Below are 12275 nucleotides of genomic sequence, written 5' to 3'. Positions count from 1 at the left end.
CTAATGGGGATATATGAGGATTGGGGACTCACTGCCAAGTAGGTCTCCTGTCTGTCCTGTCCGTCCGTCCGTCCGTCCTGATGGTTTACAATTGGGTCAGGGAAATCTGACTTGAAAAAATCTGACCAGTTAAGCATTGTTTTTGACTTGGCCTGTGTCCTACTGTTACATGACACATTATCTCTGGGTTTGTTTGTACATGTAGTTAGAAATACAATGAATGAGTCACATGAGGTGAGTACTGTAGCTATTGAAAGGGTGTTTTGACAGTGTGTTTAGTCTAGTGTGTGTGTTTGTGTCTGCCTTGGCGGCCAGTGGGCCACTCCCCAGCCTGATTGGGTCTATAACCCCTGGGCAGCATCCGTCTAGGAGCTTCCATTCCAGTACCGACCAACAGAAAAACATCCTGCTTCCCTTTGTTATTGGACACAAAGCCTTTAGTTTCCAACTGGGCCCAGTCCAGACCACCTAATCACAGGTAACCTGCTAACGACTTCCCAAGGACCACAGCTAGGCTAGGACGTGGAGGAACTCTTCATTTAACTACCCACACACACTTCCTCCTCCTATCCAGGCTATCAAGGGGACTGCAGAGAGAGTTACTGTAGCAGCAGGACTGTTAAGTGTCTCAGATGAGGCATAGTGGATAGTTTGCAGAATGCTCTGCTCTTCATCTTTATTGTGTTAACACGAACCACAATTTCACATCTTGAATTAATATTGAGGAAACCCCCATCAGTAGCCATAGGGTTTGTGTGTGTGTGTTTGTTCAAGCTTCTGGTGGCTGAGTAGCTCTTAAGGTTCAGAAGAGTTTGTGCATGTGTTATGACTACATTTTGTGACATTTGTTTGTTTTGGACTTTGGTGAGGTTTTCTTTCCGGCTGTTTGGGCACACAACATTTTTTCTGGAGGCAAGCCGAAGTCGGTAGCCGAAGTCTATGACTTGTTTTCATGCACATTTTTAAATTGAGAAATACTGCACCAAACATCTTAGATGTAATATTGCACGACTAAAATCTCAGCAAAATGTCAAAATTAATGAAAGATTTATTGAGTTATCTTAGATTAATTTGGACTATTTTGAGGAGGTATATACTGGCTATGGCATCGCCATGGACAAACAGTACAATTGCTGTTTTTTTCTAATTTTTTAAGCGAAGGTCTTTTAAGGGAGTATGTGAGCACACACGTTCGGTTCGGGCTAGCCTAGTTTGGCTATTCGCCAGCCGAACTGAATCATGCTGACACCTTTTAAAGCATTTAATGAGACTGAGTAGACTGGGAGCAGGGTTTAGTAGTAACAGATTACATGTAACGGGTTACGTAATCCGATTACAAAAATGTATTTGTTAAAAACTGTAATCAAATCACATTTTATTTGTCACATACACGTGTTTAGCAGATGTTATAGCGGGTGTAGCGAAATGCTTGTGCTTCTAGCTCCGACAGTGCGGTAATATTCTAACAATTTCACAACATATACCCAATACACACAAAAAAGTAAGGAATGGGATTTAAGAATATATACATATATGGACAAGCAATGACAGAGCGGCATGGACTAAGATACAGAAGCATATTATAGAATAGAATGCAGTATATACATATGAGATGAGTAGTGCAAGATATGTAAACATTATTAAAGTGACTAGTGTTCCATTTCTTAAAGTGGCCAGTGATTTCAATAGGCAGCAGCAGCCTCTAATGTGCTAGTGATGGCTATTTAAATGTCTGATGGCATTGAGATAGAAGCCGTTTTTCATTCTCTCGGTCCCAGCTTTGATGCACCTGTACTGACCTCGCCTTCTGGATGATAGCGGGGTGAACAGGCAGTGGCTCGGGTGGTTGTGTCCTTGATGATCTTTTTGGCCTTCCTGTGACATCGGGTGCTGTATGTGTCTTGGAGGGCGGGTAGTTTGCCCCCGGTAATGCGTTCGGCAGACCGCACCACCCTCTGGAGAGCCCTGCGGTTGTGGGCTGTGCAGTTGCCGTACCAGGCGGTGATACAGCCCGACAGGATGCTCTCAATTGTGCATCTGTAAAAGTTTGTGAGGGTTTTAGGTGATAAGCCACATTTCTTCAGCCTCCTGAGGTTGAAGAGGCTCTGTTGCGCCTTCTTTACCACACTGTCTGTGTGGGTGGACCATTTCAGTTTGTCGGTGATGTGTACGCCAAGGAACTTGAAGCTTTCCACCTTCTCCACTGCGGTCCCGTCGATGTGGATAGGGAGGTGCACCCTCTGCTGTTTCCTGAAGTCCACGATCATCTCCTTTGTTTTGTTGATGTTGAGTGAGAGGTTATTTTCCTGGCACCACACTCTCAGAGCCCTCACCTCCTCCCTGTAGGCGTTCTCGTCATTGTTTGTAATCAAGCCTACTACTGTTGTGTTGTCTGCAAACTTGATGATTGAGTTGGAGGTGTGCTTGGCCACGCAGTCATGGGTGAACAGGGAGTACAGGAGGGGGCTGAGCATGCACCCTTGTGGGGCCCCAGTGTTGAGGATCAGCGAAGTGGAGATGTTGTTTCCAACCTTCACCACCTGGGGGCGGCCCGTCAGGAAGTCCAGGACCCAGTTGCACAGGCGGGGTTCAGACCCAGGGCCTCGAGCTTAATGATGAGCTTGGAGGGTACTATGGTGTTGAATGCTGAGCTATAGTCAATGAACAGCATTCTTACATAGGTATTCCTCTTGTCCAGATGGGATAGGCAGCGTGCAGTGTGATGGCAATTGTATCGTCTGTGGATCTATTGGGGCGGTAAGCAAATTGAAGTGGGTCTAGGGTGACAGGTAAGGTAGAGGTGATATGATCCTTGACTAGTCTCTCAAAGCACTTCATGATGACAGAGGTGAGTGGTGGGCCTCTTGAAGCATGTGGGAACAGCAGATTGGGAAAGGGAGAGATTTAATATGTCCATGAACACACCAGCCAGCTGGTCTGCACATGCTCTGAGGACGCGGCTAGGGATGCCGTCGGGAGTTAACATGCTTAAATGTCTTAATCACGTCAGCCATGGAGAAGGAGAGGCCACAGTCCTTGGTAGTGGGCCTCGTCAGTGGCACTGTGTTATCCTCAAAGCGGGCGAAGGTGTTTAGCTTGTCTGGAAGCGAGACGTCGGTGTCGGCGACGTGGCTGGTTTTCTTTTTGTAGTCCGTGATTGTCTGTAGACCATGCCACATACGTCTTGTGTCTGAGCCGTTGAATTGCGACTCCACTTTGTCTTTATACTGATGTTTTGCCTGTTTGATTGCCTTGCGGAGGGAATAACTACACTGTTTGTATTCTGCCATATTCCCAGTCACTTTGCCATGGTTGAATGCGGTGGTTCGCGCTTTCAGATTTGCGCGAATGCTGCCGTCTATCCACGGTTTCTGGTTAGGGTAGGTTTTAATAGTCACAGTGGGCACAACATCACCTATACACTTCCTGATAAACTCAGTCACTGTTTCAGTGTATATGTCTAAATTATTTTCGGAAGCTACCCGGAACATATCCCAGTCTGCGTGATCAAAACAATTTTGAAGCGTTTATTCCGATTGGTCAGACCAGCGTTGAATAGTCCTTAGCACAGGTACTTCCTGTTTGAGTTTCTGCCTATAGGAAGGTAGAAGCAAAATGGAGTCGTGGTCAGATTTGCCAAAAGGAGGGCGGGGGAGGGCCTTATAACCATCCCGGAAGTTTGAATAGCAATGGTCGAGGATTTTAGCAGCGCGAGTACAACAGGCGATATGTTGATAGAACTTCGGCAGCCTAGTCCTCAAATTTGCTTTGTTAAAATCCCCGGCTACAATAAATGCAGCTCCAGGATATGTGGTTTCCAGTTTGCATAATGTCCAGTGAAGTTCTTTGAGGGCCGTCGTGGTATCGGCTTGAGGGGGGATATACACGGCTGTGACTATAACCAAAGACAATTATCTTGGGCGATAATACGGTCGGCATTTGATTGTGAGCTATTCTAGGTCGGGTGAACAGAAGGACACGAATTCCTCTATTATTATTATTATTATTATTTTTTTATATATTTTTTTGTCATTTAGCAGATGCTCTTATCCAGAGCGACTTACAGTTAGTGAGTGCATACATTTTTCATACTGGCCCCCCGTGGGAATCGAACCCACAACACTGGCGTTGCAAGTGCCATGCTCTATCAACTGAGCTACAGGAGGCCTCTATGTTACTACAATTACACCACGAGTCGTTAATCATGAAACACACACCTCCGCCCTTCTGCTTCCCGGAGAGATATTTATTCCTGTCTCCGCGATGAACTGAGAACCCATCTGGCTGGATCGATTTCGACAGAATATCCCAAGAGAGCCATGTTTCCGTGAAACAGAGTATGTTACCGGCCTTGATGTCTCTCTGGGAAGAAATCCTTGCCCCTTGTTCATCGACTTTGTTAACTAAAGATTGAACATTAGCGAGTAGAATACTTGAAAGCGGTGGGTGGTGTGCGCGCCTCCTAAGTCGAACCAGCAGGCCGCTCCGAGTGCCTCTCCTCCGCCGGCGATGTTTTGGGTCAGCCGCTGGAATCAGTTCAGTTGCCCTGGGGAGAGCAAACAAAGGATCTGCCTCGGGAAAGTCGTATTCCTGGTCGTAATGCTGGTGAGTTACCGCCACTCTGATATCCAATAGTTTTTCCCGGCTGTATGTAATGATGCAAAACACTTTCTGAGCTAATAATGTAAAAAATAATACATAAAAAAACAAAATACTGCAAAGTTTCCTAAGAGCTAGTTGCGACGCCGCCATCTTCGTCAGCACCAGTTGACCCGGATTACAAAAAAAAAGTGTAATCAGGATTATTACAGTTTTATTCTTTAAAAAAAACTGATTACATTTAGGATTACTTCCTCTAATATCAATAAGAAATGTTGATAACACTGTCAGTATTGCTGTTATTTCACTCACCCTCAAGACTTCTCACATGCTCTCAACTCGGCAAGATTCTATTGTCCAGCTGATCGCCCATCAAGTGTAGATGGCTACTTTTGAATTCCAATTGATTGAATGAATAGGTAAACACTGTTTTGAACACTATTATTAATGTTGAAAAGAAGATTTTTTTATATTGAGTGAAGGGCACTCACGTCTGCCATTCATGGTGAGTGCATAGGCCAGGGATCCTCAACTAGATTCAGCCGCGAGCCTATTTTGTTTTCTGGAGCGAATGGTCAGGTCCGTAACATAGGGTGCATTCATAAATTCACTCTACCTACTTCCAGACACACCTCACTCTGACCATTTTACTCACCCTAGCAGAGCTGGTTAGGCTGTTTTCATGTTATCTAGAGCGTTGGTGACTGTCACTGTGCTGCTGGCAACAATTTAATAACAATTTTTTGCCGACGTTTAGTGACACCGGTCATATTCAACGGGTGTTGTGCGTTTGTAAATTCATTAGTTATTCTGCGCTCTGGCGCACTCCGACGAGAGTGCTCTAAAATCCGAGTACATAGCCAGAGTGAATTTACGAATGCACCCATAATTACAAATAATTTGTAGACTGGAAATTGACCCAAACAGGTGGGAGACGGCATTGTGGAGTGCAATAGAGATTGCGTCATCTGTGTATCTATTGGGGCGGTATGCAAATTGGAGTGGGTCCAGGGTGTCTGGGATGATGGTGTTGATGTAAGCCATTACCAGCCTTTCAAAGCATTTCATGGCTACAGATGTGAGTGATATGGGGCGATAGTCATTTAGACAGGTTACCTTGGCATTCTTGGGCACAGGGACTATGGTGGTCTGCTTGAAACATGTAGGTCTGGGAGAGGTTGAACATTTCAGTGAAGACACTTGCCAGCTGGTCAGCGCATGCTCCGAGTATACGTTCTGGCAATACGTCCTGGTATGTGGTCTGTTCATTTGAAATATTCTGTCCTTGCAGTAGGTTGGTGTGTGTGCGTATATGTGTAACTGTGCGTGTGTGTTTTCAGGGATTATCTGGCTGACTGGCTGTGTGGTGGCTGTAATCCATCACATCCCAGCCAGCCAGTGGGGTTTAACAGTGCTGGAGTTGCACTTAACAGAACTCTCACACACTTTCCTCTGGGTAAATCCATCTGAATTCAATCACTTTTTGACAGCACCCTTTTTGATTTGAACAAAACCTTCCATACATATTTGCCTATTGTAGAAATGCTCAGAATGTACATTTTTGGACCTGAATGCCAAAACATTCAAGAGATAAAGGTCCTCAAAGTTGAACTATTTTGCATACCATTCCATGAGACATCCATGTCTTCATCACTGGAAAATAAAAATGGTTGAAATTGATATATCTGAAAAGCTTACAAACAGGGTTGTCAAACTGTTTTATAATTTCTTGAAAAGTAACCTATTGTTATTTTTTTTTTTTTTACTTTAAACGTAAATTATCTAAAAACGTGTAAACATATGTTGTAGCTTAGACCCTATTTAAATAATCTGAGTTTTTTTGTGTTAGCCCCACCATTGGTTGAGACACAACATGCTCTTGAATACAGGGTGGGTGTCATGTTTTGGCTGATAAATGTACTAAAATGGGAATAAAATTAAAATGTTGACTTTCAAATGGTACCACAAAGATGGTTGGAGGTCCACACATCAGAGAATGTTGACTTGAATGGGAATATCTGTCATTTTAAATTATACTGTAATCCTCCATAGGAAACCTATTGAAATCATAGAAATATAGATAATAGAAAACACATGACCATTTAAGTTGACATTCGACGGTGGGTGGATCGGCAGCCATCTTTGTGTTAGTAGTTAGAAGTTAAGATTTCAATTCAATTAACATTTCAATGGTGTACCAGCTAAATTGCAATGCTCTGAAGTGATGGGTCCATTCTATAATTTCTATGATTGAAATTACACCCACCCTGCATTCAATAGCATGTTGTTTCAACCGATGGCAGGCACAACAGAAAACTCTCAGATGATGTAAAGTAGGGTCTAAGCTACAACATATGCAAATATGAAGAAAACAATCGTAGTTCACGAGTTTTTCGATAATTGACGTCAAAGGTAAAAATAAGTCATACTTTTTATTCAAATGTTTATTTTCAAGAAATTATTAAATAGTTTGAAAACCCTGTTTGTAAGCTTTGAAATTATATCAAACATTTATATTTTCCAGTGATGAAGACATGGATGTCTCATGGTATGGTGGGGTATGCAACATAGGTCAACTTTGAGCACCTTCATCTCTTGAACATTTTGGCAAATATGTATGGAATTTTGTTTAAATCAAAAGGGATGCCGTCAAAAAGTGATTGAATTCAAGTAGATTTACCTCTGTCTCTCTCTGGAGTTTGGCTGCCATAGGCTGTTTTCTCTTTGTCCTTGTTTTGGAACAGGCAATTCTGTCTCCTCTTCTGCCTTGGTTAGGGTTGGACTCAGTGGCTTTGGTAAGGACTGTACCATACACTGTGTACAGTGTGATATGTAGAGTATCATACAGAGAAACCACTGGAACATAAGAGAGAGAACACACTCTAAGGCTGCAGAGGTCAATCAGCCAGTGTCCAGTGCAGATGTGAGCCTACTGAGCCCCGAGCCCTGCCTGCACATGCATTGATGAACAGCCCCATTCTTCATGACATACTAAGGACATTCTAAGGCCTGAGTGAGAACACGCAATCTTCCTGATCACACTCCAGGCTCACATCATAGTCTCACAGCAAGCTTTGTGGTTCTCTGTTAGCTCTGCTCAGTTGGTATGGCACTTGCAATGTCAGGATAGTGGATTCGATTCCCGGGATCAACCATACGTAAAACATGTATGCACACATTATGTAAGTCGCTTTGGATAAAAGTGTCTGCTAAATGGCATATATTATTATTATTATTATATATTAGCATAGTCTCACTGCCCAGTCTCAGGCTGTTGTCCATGGCCCATTGAGACGGTGGGGTGTCAGTCAGGGTAAGCCAGTGGCCGTGTCCGAATACCCATAGTAGTGTACAAAATAGTATGCGAAAAAATAACATTTTGTATTATGTGAAATTGAGAAAATAGTACTCCGAATGCGTTGTCTAAGGCGCGATTGCGTTGACTCCCGCCATTTGTACATTTTGGTACAGCGCGTCAATTTATCTGATAATCAGCTGTTTTCAAACACGTGAGTCGGAAAAGACGAGTGAATTCCACTTGATCAAACGGCGAAATGATTAGGCAGTTTAAGTATGTAGTACGCTAGTACAGGTATTCGGACACGGCCAGAGTGACGGTTGGACCGAGCCAGGGGAAACCTCAGTGGAGGAAACTCTGTAGAAACAACCTCAGTAGAGAGGGCAGGAAGGAGACACTCTGCCAGGAGCCAGTTATGAGACCGCTCATCTGAACCAGAGAGAAAGAGGGAGAGGGAGAGAAAGAAGGAGCGAGGGAGACATGCAACAGAGGAGTAATGTAAGCCAAGCATAAGGAGCTTTCACTTGGGAGAGAAAGAGGGAGAGCTGGAGCCAAGGCTTAGCGTCTGCCTGTTAACACCAGCTGGTGTAGTATTGATAGTGACACTCCTCTACAGGGCATCCTCAGGCTACAAGACATAACTAACTACGCATGTTCACACACTAACATTCCCTCTAATGCCCTTAAAAACCGATTGTGTGTGTGCATTTAACAGCTGGATTTTTCCTTAACCTCTCAAGCCTGACTAGTACTGAATGTATGTGTAACTCTGTCACCTAGGTGTAAAGGAGTGAAATGCAGTGGTGGAGGCATTGAAACATACTGTACATTAAGCTCTACCCCGATCTCCTGTACCCAGGGCTGTGCCTGTCTGTCTCACATGCTGCAGATGCACGTTCACCACAGCCCAAGCTGATAATCATCCCCAACCCCAACTCTTTCTCCAGCCACAGTCACTGTCCCATTCCCCTGGTCCTCTCTGGTCCCTGTGCGTCCGTTTGTCAGGACCTGCCCAGTACCTAGCCTGTTGTCTGTCTGTGTGCTGGGGCTGTGGAATGCACAGACCGTCAATGATCAGGTATAAAGGAATGCAGTATTACTAAACAGAGACAGGGAGACCTACTTTGATTCTGCCGCAACATGCACAAGTTGATTGTTGAATAGATATACAGTACCAGTCAAAAGTTTGGACACACTTACTCATTCAAGGGTTTTTCTTTATTTTTACCATTTTCTACATTGTAGAATAATAGTGAAGACATCAAAACTATGAAATAACACATATGGAATTATGTAGTAACCAAAAAAGTGTTAAACAAATCAAAATATATTTGAGATTTGAGATTCTTCAAAGTAGCCACCCTTTGCCTTGATGACAGCTTTGCACACTCTTGGCATTCTCTCAACCAGCTTCATGAGGTAGTCACCTGGAATGCGTTTAAATTAACAGGTGTGCCTGTTAAAAATGTGTGGAATTTCTTTCCTTCTTAATGCGTTTGAGCCAATCAGTTGTTTTGTGACAAGGTAGGGGTGGTATACAGAAGATAGCCATATTTGGCAAAAGACCAAGTCCATATTATGGCAAGAACAGCTCAAATAAGCAAAGAGAAACGACAGTCCATCATTACTTTAAGACATGAAGGTCAGTCAATGTGGAACATTTCAAGAACTTTGAAAGTTTCTTTAAGTGCAGTCGCAAAAACCATCAAGCGCTATGATGAAACTGGCTCTCATGAGGACCGCCACAGGAAAGGAAGACCCAGAGTTACCTCTGCTGCAGAGGATAAGTTCATTAGAGGTACCAGCTTCAGAAATTGCAGCCCAAATAAATGCTTCACAGAGTTCAAGTAACAGACACATCTCAACATCAACTGTTCAGAGGAGACTGTGTGAATCAGGCCTTCATGGTCGAATTGCTGCAAAGAAACCACTAAAAAAGGACACCAATAAGAAGAAGAGACTTTATTGGGCTAAGAAATACGAGCAATGGACATTAGACTGGTGGAAATCTGTCCTTTGGTCTGATGAGTCAAAATTTGAGATTTTTGGTTCCAACTGCGATGTCTTTGTGAGACGCAGAGTAGGTGAATGGAGGATCTCCTCATGTGTGGTTCCCACCATGAAGCATGGAGGAGGAGGTGTGATGGTATGGGGGTGCTTTGCTGGTGACACTGTCTGTCCAGGTGAAGCTGGTTGTGAGAATACCAAGAGTGTGCAAAACTGTCATCAAGGCAAAGGGTGGCTACTTTGAAGAATCTCAAATCTCAAATATATTTTGATTTGTTTAACACGTTTTTGGTTACTACTTGATTCCATATGAGTTATTTCATAGTTTTGATATATTCACTATTATTCTACAATGTAGAAAATAGTAAAAATAAAGAAAAACCCTTGAATGAGTCAGTGTGTCCAAACTTTTGACTGGTACTGTACAAAGCTTGAACTAATGAATGCAGGTTGTCTGTGTGTGCTTTTGTATCTATGTATTTCTCAGGGTCTTTGGGAGTGAGGGTTTGTTTGCTGTGTTGAGCTGTGCTGCCGGCTGGCTCGTTGGGAGTTGCGAATGTTTTCATTACAGCTTTTTGATTTGTGCCGCGGCGGCGGTTTGAGGAGCGTGCTGTGTCTGACACACCACAGGACCTCCAGATGTTTCTGGAACACTCCTCACGATGCCTGGGGTTGGTCTGGTGGCTAGGGAGAGGAAGTGATGACCTCAGGGTCGTTCCATGTCATTTCAGCAAGCCACCCACAATCTCAGATTGTTCTGAAATGGTTTCTGCAGTTAAGATAAGTGTTCCTGCAACGTTATGTTGTTGAAATAAGCTAATTGATTGCACCCAAATTGGGCCTTTTAATTTAATTTAATTAATATTGACTAAATATAGTACCTAACATCCAATTTTCCAAACTTCATCCTACCAATGAGTAAGATAAAAGGAATCAAAATAAATGGTCAAAAGCCACCCATGGACATAGGGCTTGGCGATATATGTTTTAGCACGATATTCCAAATGTCTGTATTTTTATGAGCGTTTTTAGGAGTGTTTGTCTGCTTGTTCTCATGTTGTCTGTTTGGTCTCGTCTCCTTCATTCCTTCTGCTGTGACTGTGCACCTTCCCATTTACACACACTAAGCTCCTCCCCCTGCCACTGAAAGATCACTTCCTCTCTGACAACAAGCGGTTTCAACTCACCATTTGCATTTGAGGTATGGACACTTGAACATATTGCGACATTATTTTACTGTAATAGAGGGGAACCTCTCTAATGATACCTTTTTTATGTCTGAACTCCTCAAATTGCACGAAGAGCAGACCCTACTAAAACGGGAGTATCAATTAACATTGATTCTGTAAAACGAATGCTCAGTTTCTGTCGCACGCGGCATTGTGGTACAATGTACCGCTAGCAGCATTTTAGCCACAGACTGTTATACTAGCTGTCTAGTCTGTATTTTATAAATGTGCAATGAGAATAAAATAAAAAAACTCATTCTGAGAAGTAAGGTAGGCCACTTGATTTCAACATCTGAACAAAGTGGACAGGCTAGCATGCTGTTCAAACAGTTGGAGATTGACAGAAGGTTCATAACAATTCAACTGTTCTACCTTGTTAGCTAGCAAATATAACCAAGTTGGCTAGATTTTAAATATAAAGATTAGCTGGCTACTCACTAGCATGTAGGCTTGTACTTGAGAAATTGTTTGAGACCTGTTTTAGATTTCTATAATGCCTGCTACCAGAAGTTGGTCATGATTAGTGAATGTGCATTATGCATGGTTCTGGCTTAATTTGTAACAAAAAGGGCATTTTCATAGACATACTTGAAAGCCAGATCAGTGATAATTGAAAGAAAAATGCAGGTTAAATGATTTTGATAAAATAATTTAATTATTAGTGGGTCTTATGATTGTGGGCGGTTTATATTTACCCTAGGTATAATTTTACAAGCCCTGAATTCATTAGCTTATTGCTAACTGTTTGAAATGCAGTTTACCTTTAATTGTACAATAGAAAACATTTTTAAAAATCAAGATACAGTGCCTTCGGAAAGTATTCAGACCCTTTGACTTTTCCACATTTTGTTACATTACAGCCTTATTCTAAAATTGATTAAATTGTTTTTTCCCCTCATCAATCTACACACAATATCCCATAATGACAAAGAAAAAACAGGTTTTTAGATTTTTTTGCTAATTTAAAAAAAATAGAAACTGAAACATAACATTTACATAAGTATTCAGACCCTTTACTCAGTACTTTGTTGAAGCACCTTTGGCAGCGATTACAGCATCGAGTCTTCTTGGGTATGACGCTACAAGCTTGACACAACTGTATTTGGGGAGTTTCTCCCATTCTCTGCAGATCCTCTCAAGCT

At 42.6% G+C, this 12275-nt stretch overlaps 1 protein-coding gene across 1 annotated transcript in view; it reads left to right on the top strand.

Moving 5' to 3' along the window:
• LOC311148628 (microtubule-associated serine/threonine-protein kinase 2-like) overlaps positions 1-12275 on the top strand; it is a 90375-nt gene that overhangs the window by 4710 nt on the left and 73390 nt on the right. The window lies entirely within an intron of this gene.

Source organism: Coregonus lavaretus (assembly GCF_964263955.1).
Source record: "Coregonus lavaretus genome assembly, chromosome: 21".
In the NCBI taxonomy this organism is placed as follows: Eukaryota; Metazoa; Chordata; class Actinopteri; order Salmoniformes; family Salmonidae; genus Coregonus; species Coregonus lavaretus.
This window is presented reverse-complemented; position numbering and strand designations above follow the sequence as displayed.